The sequence below is a fragment of the Lithobates pipiens genome, unplaced genomic scaffold (genome assembly GCF_037356315.1).
Source record: "Lithobates pipiens isolate NorthernLeopardFrog02 unplaced genomic scaffold, aLitPip1_a1.2 Scaffold_18, whole genome shotgun sequence".
Taxonomy (NCBI): Eukaryota; Metazoa; Chordata; class Amphibia; order Anura; family Ranidae; genus Lithobates; species Lithobates pipiens.
In genome coordinates, this window is record NW_027507758.1 from 571,950,161 (window position 1) to 571,959,839 (window position 9,679).

Consider the following 9,679-nt stretch of genomic DNA (forward strand, 5'->3'; position numbering starts at 1 on the left):
ATGCCTCATAGATTATAAATTGGGTTGTTTTCTTTCCAAAATGGGGTAATTTTTGGGGCGTTTCCATTGTCCTGGTTCTGCAGGGCCTTCAAAAATGTAATTGGTAGTCAAGAAATTATATGTGTAATTTAGGCTCCAGAACGCCTGAAGGTGCTCCATGCATGTTGGGCCTCTGTATGTGGCCACACTATATAAAAGTCTCACACATATGGTATTGCCATACTCAGGAGCAGTAGTAGAATGTGTTTTGGGGTGTAATTTGTGGTATGCATATGCTGTGTGTGAGAAATAACCTGCTAATATAAACATTTTTGTGAAAAAGGCAAAAAAATAAAAGAAAATCTTGATTTTGCAAACAATTGTGGGAAAAAATTACAACTTCAAAAAACTCACCATGCCTCTTACTAAATACCTTGGAATGTCTACTTTCCAAAAAGGGGTCATTTGGGAGGTATTTATACTTTCCTTGGTTGTTAGGGTCTCAATAAACGAGATAGGCCGTCAGTACTTCAGGTGTGATCAATTTTCAGAGATTGGCACCATAGATTGTGGACTCTATAACTTTCACAAAGACCAAATAATATACACATATTTTTGTTATTTTTACCAAAGATATGTAATTTTGGCCAAAATATATGAATAAAAATTACTAAGAAAAATTCATTTTTTACAGAATCTGTCTTTTTTCTTTTATAGTGCAAAAAATAAAAAGCCCATCAGTGATTAAATACCACCAAAAGAAAGCTCTAATTGTGTGAAAAAAGGACACAAATTTCAAATAGGTACAGTGTTGTATGACTACAACACTGAGTAATTGTCATTCAAAATGTGAGCACACCAAAAGCTGAAAATTAGTCTGGTTATTAAGGGGGTTTAAGTGCCCAGTGGTCAAGTGGTTAATGCATGTCAATATTCTGTTTGCTTTGCTTGCAGCAGCTTGGCATTACATGCCATTGCTGAGCCTATCATCCACCAGGACCCCCAGGTCCTTTTCCATCCTAGATTCCACCAGAGGTTCTCCCCCCAGTGTATATATTGCATTCATATTTTTGCCACCCAAATGCATTATTTTACATTTTTCTACTTTAAACCTCATTTGCCATGTAGTTGCCCACCCCATTAATTTGTTCAAATCTTCTTGAAAGGTTTCCACATCCTGCGGAGAAGTTATTGCCCTGCTTAACTTAACATCGTCCGCAAATACAGAGATTGAGCTGCTTACCCCATCCTCCAGGTTGTTTATGAATAAACTAAATAGGATTGGTCCCAGGACAGAACCCTGGGGTCCCCACTTCCCACACTGGCCCAATCCGAGTACTCCCTATTTATCACAACCCTCTGAACTCATGCTTGTAGCCAGTTTTTCAATCCATGGCAATGGACCTTAGTTTGTACAGTAAATGTTTATGGGGAACTGTATCAAATACCTTTGCAAAATCCAGATTCACCACGTCTACAGGCCTTCCCTTATCTAGATGGCAGCTCACCTCCTCATAGAAGGTTAATAGATTGGTTTGGCAAGAACGATTCTTCCTGAACCCATGCCGATTGCTGCCTATACCAGGGATATGCAATTAGCGGACCTCCAGCTGTTGCAGAACTACAAGTCCCATGAGGCATAGCAAGACCCTGACAGCCACAAGCATGACACCCAGAGGCAGAGGCATGATGGGACTTGTAGTTTTGCAACAGCTGGAGGTCTGCTAATTGCATATCCCTGGCCTATACCGTTTTCATTACTAAAATGTTGTATATAGTCCCTTATCATCCCCTCTTAGCCCTTGTACACACGGTCGGAGATTCCGACAACCAGATCCGTCTGAGTTATTCCGACGGATTAATTCCGGAAGAGGTCCGGAAGTGATGTTGCATACACACGGTCGGACTAAGTTGTCGGAAAATCCGATTGTACATAACGTGATGACGTTATTTCATTACGACGGGACTACGTTCAGGCTAGTAGCCAATAGCTTTGGCCTAGGAATTTGATCTGAGCATTCCTGGCACTTTGTCCATCGGTGTAGGCTACACATGATCGGAGTATGTCCGATAGGAGCATTTTGTTGGAAAATTTTACCGGCAAGTTGGAAAAGTTGGTCCGTCGGATATTCCGACGGAAACAGTCTGATGCAGACCACACACAGTCGGAATATCCGACAAAACGGTCCGATAGGAAACATTCCGACGGAATCTCCGACCGTGTGTACAAGGGCTAAGAGCTTGCATACTATTGATGCTCGGCTAACTGCTCTGTAATTTCCAGGAATGTAAAAAAAACTAAACACGTAAGAAACTAAATGAGGTGCTGCCGTCCCTATACCTCACACCCCCCAAAAGAGAGGCCGTGAGCTGTAGTTACTATAAAGTTATATATTGAGGGGCCCAGGCGCTACCTATAATAACTATAGTTCTAAAGAATATAGAACTATAGTTCTAAAGAATCTAAAGGAGATTCCCTTCATCATTCTTTATGGGGCCAATATGATCTGACCTCCCTTTCTTAGTGTTTATGTACTTAACCACTTCAATACAGGGCACTTAAACACCTTCCTGCCCAGACCAATTTTGAGCTTTCAGCGCTGTCACACTTTGAATGACAATTGCGCGGTCATGCTACACTGTACCCAAATGAAATTTTTATCATTTTTTTCCCACAAATAGAGCTTTCTTTTGGTGGTATTTGATCACCTCTGCGGTTTTTATTTTTTGCGCTACAAATAAAAAAATACCGAAAATTTTGAAAAAAAAAATGTTTTTTTTTGTTTCAGTTTCAAAACTTTGTAAATAAGTACGTTTTCTCCTTCACTGATGGGCACTGATGGGGCTACACTGATGGGCACTGATAAGGTGGCACTGATGGGCACCAATGTGGCACCAATGAAGTGGCACTGATAGGCGGCACTGATGGGCGACACGGATGGGCGACACGGACGGACACTGATAGCTGGCACGGATGGGCGGCACGGATGGGCATGGATAGGCGGCACAGGTGGGCATGGATAGGCGGCACAGGTGGGCATGGATAGGCGGCACAGGTGGGCATAGATAGGCGGCACAGGTGGGCATGGATAGGCGGCACAGGTGGGCACTCATAGGCGGCACAGGTGGGCACTCAGGCGGCACAGGTGGGCACTCAGGCGGCACAGGTGGGCACTCATAGGCGGCACAGGTGGGCACTCATAGGCGGCATCGGTGTTATAGTAATGGATGCCAATCAGTGCCAAACAATAATGCATGCCAATCAGTGATGCCCATTGTGGCCACTGATTGGCATCCATTATGGGCACTGATTGGCACCCATTGTGCTGACTGGCACCCTGGTGGTCTAGGGAGGATTATGGATTTTTATTACCTTTTCCCTGGTGGTCTAGTGGTGTCCCTGGTGGTCCAGTGTGGGCATCCTCGGGGGGGCTGTGCTGATAATCTATCAGCACAGACCCCCCTGTCAGAGGAGCAGCCGATCGGCTCTCCTCTACTCGCGTCTGACAGACGCGAGTGAGGGAAAGCCGATCACCGGCTCTTCCCATTTACACTGTGATCAGCCGTGATTGGACACGGCTGATCACATGGTAAAGAGTCTCCGTCGGAGACTCTTTACCGAGATCGTAGTTGCCGGGTGTCAGACTGACACCCCGCAACGATCGCCGCGATGCGCGCCCCCGGGGGCGCGCAGCGGCTCATAATCCTAATCACGTCATATGACGTCCGGTTAGGATTATGAAACCACTTTGCCGCCGTCAATTTGTAATAGGGCGGGCGGCAAGTGGTTAAAGAATTTCTTGGGATTTTTTTTTTACTCTTCTCCTCTATGTGCCTTTCGTGTTCTATCTTAACCTTACATTTCCTGTTGCCTTCTTGTAAAGTTAGAATGCTGATGATGATACCTCAACCTTGTATTTTTTGATGGCCTTCTCCTTTGCTTTTATATGCATTTTTATTTTGGAGTTAAGCCACCCAGCACTTTTAAATTTATTTCCCATTGGGATGCACTGGCTAATACCCTTAATATGCTCTTAAAGCAAACCCTCACCCATGTGTTCTTTGTTCCTAAGATTGTATCCCAATTTATGCTTTCTAGCAAGGTTTGTAGTTTAGGGAAGTTGGCTCTTTTGAAATCAAGTGTCTTTGTATTCCCCTTATGTTTCCAATTTGTGTGATTTATACTAAAACTAAATGGCCTGTGATTGCCATTTCCTAAATTGGCAAGCATTTCCACATCCTTTATCAGGTCTGTATTGTTGGTAATCAGTAGGTCTAGTAACACTTTGTTTCTCGTTAGTGCATTTACCATCTGACCCATGAAATTGTCCTGCTAGACATTTACGAAATGGCAAGCTTTAGATGAATGTGCAGCCCTCTGCCCGGTCTATTTCTGGTAATTAAAATCCCCCATTATAATGACACTTCCCATCTTTGCCTCTAATCCAAATTGTGATAGGAGGTCCGCCTCCTCCTGCCTCTGGTTAAGGGGCCTATAGCATACGCCCAGTATTACTTTCCCCATAGTTTCCTCCTTTTGTAGCTCTACCCATAAAGATTCCACCTCCTCCCTTGCTCCATTAGTGATGTTGTCTCACATTCACTTGTACGTTTTTTGATATGCAGGCATTCCCCTCCCCCTTTTTTACCCTCTCTATCCCTGCGATATAGAGAATACCCTTCAATGGTTTCTAGTCAATCATGAGAGCTGTTGAACCAAGTCTCTGAAATTCCTACAAAATCAAAATCCTCCTCGTACAACAGTAGCTCTAGTTCTCACCATGTTGTCTGCTAGACTCCTGGCATTGGTGAACATGCCACGTAGTTTAGAGTAGACGCATACTATCTCCTTGGGTGGTCTGAGGGTGCAAATAGGACTTGTCACTGTACTTACCTTGGGTTTAGATGCTTTAGTAAACCTACCACTAATGCTCAGAATACTAACCTCTAGAATTTGTTCCGCGCCGACTATCTCTACCTCTGGATCCCCCCCCCCCCCCCCCCCCGTCCTTGTTGTCTAGTTTAAAAGCCCCTATAACTTATCAGTCATCTTCACTCCAAGCCAATCTGCACCTTCCCCATTTAGGTGCAGTCAGTCCCTTCTATAGAGCTGGTAACAGACTTAAAGCAGGATTCCACTCTTTTTTTATTTTTTTCTTACCTGTCTCACTGGTGGGCGAGTGCTACCTTCGATTGGCATCCACGTCCGGCGTTTATTTGACCCCCGGCGCGACGAATCTTTTCCTCAGGATGACTTATAAAAACCTGCTCTGGCGTTTTCCATTTTAACTGTGGGCGTCTGAAGCCCACAGGCATTTACTTCCTGGTATATGATGACGTCTAGCTCCCAGCATGCTCCGCTCCATCTTGCACATGCTCAGTGAGAGCAGTGACAAGGAAAGAAAAACTTTCATTGTCCCCCATGGATTCTTGGGAAATTTCCCAGGGACCATTGCGAGGACGATAGCCACGCCTACTCCCACGGGAGGACAACCCGGAAGTCAGCTGAAACATCACAAATAAAAGGTAAGTAAATAATATTTTTTTTTTTCAGGGTTCGTTTAGGTAAGTATGCTATCTGTTGATTTTAATAACATGAACTTTCATTTTTAGGTACCAAACCACTTTAAGCCCCGTACACACTATCAGATTGTCTGGTGAGTTTTTACTTCAGATTTACCAAAACCATATAATATGAGGTCAAACCTTAGGAGTTTCAATGTGTATGCAATCAGGCAGGCCCTTCTACTACATGGTTTTGGTAAATCTGAAGGAAAAACTCAGCAGACAATCTGATAGTGTGTACGGGGCTTAAGAAGTCTACCCAGTTCTAAAGGAGCCCAAACCCCTCCTTTCTACACCAGCTCCTCAGCCACTGGTTTACTTCCCTAATGTCCCTTTCTGTCATGGCTCGAGATACCTGTAGTATTTCTGAGAATACTACCTTGGAGGTGCTTTTCCTCAATTTAGCTCCTAAGTCCCTAAAATCGTTTTTATAGGACACTCCATCTTCCTCTAACTTTGATATTGGTGCCTATGTGCTCCATGACAGCTGGGTCTTCCCCAGCCCCTCCCAGTAATCTGTCCACCAGATCCGTGATGTGCCGAACCCAAGCACCCGGTAGACAACATACAGTTCGTCACTTCAGGTCTTTGTGACAGATTGCCCTCTCTGGTCTTCTAAGAATTGAGTCCCCTACCACCAGAATCTGTCTTTCCTTTTCCTTTCCCTTGGCTTTACTCCTACCATCACTGGAGGAGTTATTGCCCTGGCAGCTAGGGGTGTCACTCAGCTTCAGCAGTGTTGGTCCCTGACTGGTTTCACCAATGTCACTCAACAAGGCTTACTTGTTAGAGTGTGCCAGCCCTGGATCGGCCTCCCTGGCACTTCCCCCTTCCTGACTGTCACCCATTTACTCTGCTCTGGTGCGTGCCCCTCTTTATTTCCACCCGCCTCTGTGCTGGCCCCTGCCGACACCTGCCTGGTACGATCCCAACTCTCTAGTATGGAGAGTCTTCTCAGTGTTGACAGTTGCTTCCCCAGATTCAGAACCTGGGCTTCCAGGGAAACAATGTGCTTACATTTTGCACAGAAGTATTCGCCCTAGACCGGATGATCAAGGAACACATACATGCTGCAAGATGTACACCAAGTCACATCTCCACACCCGCTGGGCATCGTATGCACTAATTTAATGGGGATTGAGGATTATACCCTGTCCAAATAAAATAAAAACTAGCTTCCTGACACGAATGCCCAACAATACACAGGTACGCACACGTGTACTCACAGGTTCAATGACAGCCAGCTTTATTCAAACCCACTTCCTCTCTAGGCAATCATGAACTTGTTCCCTGGGGATGCAGCATCCTGAAAGCATGGGCTTATTGTAGTACTATGTTAAATAGCAATCACATGTCATTACATACAGTATCTCACAACAGTGAGTACACCTCTCACATTTTTGTAAATATTTTATTATCTTTTCATGTGACAAAACTAAAGAAATTACACTTTGTTACAATGTAAAGTAGTGAGTGTACAGCTTGTATAACAGTGTAAATTTGCTGCCCCCTCAAAATAACTCAACACACAGCCATTAATGTCTAAACTGCTGGTAACAAAAGTGAGTACACCCTTAAGTGAAAATGTCCAAATTGGGATAAAAGTGTCAATATTTTGTGTGGCCACCATTATTTTCCAGCACTTTTGCCTACAGTCAAGCATGGTGGCAGGAGTGTCATGGTCTGGGGTTGCATGAGTGCTGCCGGTTTCTTGTCAAGAAAGGTCCCCCGTCGGATAGTGTCCGCTCTGTACTGTGCAGGTGCAGCGCTTGCGCAGTACGGAGGACAAAGGAAAAGCCAAAAGTCTCTGAAAATGAACAGCTGTTCATGAGCTATACACGGCACCTGCGCAATTAACACTACATTGTGCCACACACTCCAGATGATCGTACAACTCTGCAAGGGGTGGGTGTAGGGGCGGATGCATACAGAAGAGGCCGCATGATGGTCAGGGCGCAGTTTTACAATGATGGGCAGAGCTAATAAGGGCAGGTAGACCAATATTGATGGGCGGGTTACATACATACTGTAACACAAGCAATTTCAATACTTTAATCTTCTCCCTTCAGAGACTGGGCTGCAGGGCAGTATTTCAACATAATGACCCCAAACACATCTCCAAGACGACCACCGCCTTGCTAAACAAGCTGAGGGTAAACATGATGGACTGGCCAAGCATGTCTCCAGACCTAAACCCTATTGAGCATCTGTGGGGCATCCTCAAATGGAAGGTGCAGGAGCGCCAAGGTCTCTAACATCCACCAGCACCAGCTCCATGATGTCATCATGGAGGAGTGGAAGAAGCAGTGACAACCTGTAAAGCTCTGGGGAACTCCATGCCAAAGAGGGTTGAGGCAGTGCTGGAAAATAATGGTGGCCACACAAAACATTGACACTTTGGGCCCAATTTGGACATTTTCACTTAGGAGTGTACTCACTTTTGTTACCAGCGGTTTAGACATTAATGGCTGTGTGTCGAGTTATTTTGAAGGGCAGCAAATTGAGACTATTATACAAGCTGTACACTCACTACTTTACATTGTAGCAAAGTGTCATTTCTTCAGTGTTGTCACACGAAAAGATATAATAAAATATTTACAAAAATGTGAGGGGTGTACTCACTTTTGTGAGATACTGTATGTTGTTTAGTAGTGCAGCAGTAAGCACTGCCAACCACTGGTGACAGAGAAGAGGACCTGTGACCAGTCAAAAAACCCTTTGAAATGGTGAATGTGTATTAATTCATTTAATATATTATATACTGTATGTATATATATATATATATATATATATATATATATATATATATATATATATATATATATATATATATATACACACACACACTGCAGAATGCTGCATGCCTGATTTTTGGTCTGTTGTGGTACACTGGGCAGCCTATTTAAATGAATGGCCTGCCCTAACACAATAGCATATTTAGCACACCCGCAGGTGACCAGCCTGGTATGAACGGGCCCCTAAGAGCTTTAAAATTCACAAGCCACCGGATAGTCTATCCACTGAAGGGAATTGAGGTTGTGGTATATGTGCTGGGGGAGGGGGTGCTAATAAGGATAAGTACATTAATCTTAAGGATCAATGTAAGTGGGTGTTGGATTCAGCAGTAATTCATGTGTAGAACGCTTTCAGGTCAAAAAGACTTGGATGAGAGGTGTTAGGGAAGCATTTCCAATGCACTTGCCTGCAGCTCCAATCACTTGTACAGAAGAATACAAAATAAAAGCAGGTGAAATATTGCATACGCTGCATTTGGAAAGACATAGCAGATTGTATGACAACACAAACACTATGAAGAATATCTTCTATAATGGTGTGTAGATGTGGTGATGGGGCAGCAGAGCAAAGCATTGCACAGAATACCATGCAGCCCGATGCTCGAAGCCTAACCCACCGCTCCCTAAAGGCACAGTGACCTGCAAGGACCAGACAATAGCATAGGAAGTCTGTACTGACAGAATAGGAGGGCTTTTATTGTTGACTTAACCACTTCAGTCCCGGAAGGTTTTACCCCCCTTCCTGACCAGGCCATTTTTTGCAATTTGGCACTCGGTTACTTTAACTGACAATTGCGCGGTCATGCGATGCTGTACCCAAATCATTTTTTTCCCCCACAAATAGAGCTTTCTTTTGGTGGCATTTGATCATCTCTGCTGTTTTAATTTTTTTGTGCTATGAACAAAAAAAAAAAAAAAAAAACAATACAAAGACAATTTTGAAAAGAAAAACAATATTTTTTACTTTCTGCTATAAAACATATCCAATAAAAATTATAAAAATCTAAAATGTCTTCATCAATTTAGGCCAATATTATTACAATAATATTATTATTATTGTATTCTGCTACATACTTTTAGTAAAAAAAAAAAAAAAAATCCCAATAAGCGTATATTGATTGGTTTGTACAAACATTATAGCATCTATAAACTATTCGATACTTTCATGGCTTTTTTGTTTTGTTTTTTGCTAATAATGGCGGCGATCAGAGATTTTTAAACGGGACTGCGACATTGCGGTGGACAAATTAGACACCTGACACTTTTGACACTTTTTTGGGAACCAGTGACATTATTATAGTGAAATAAATATTTATAATATAATAATATATTATAATATA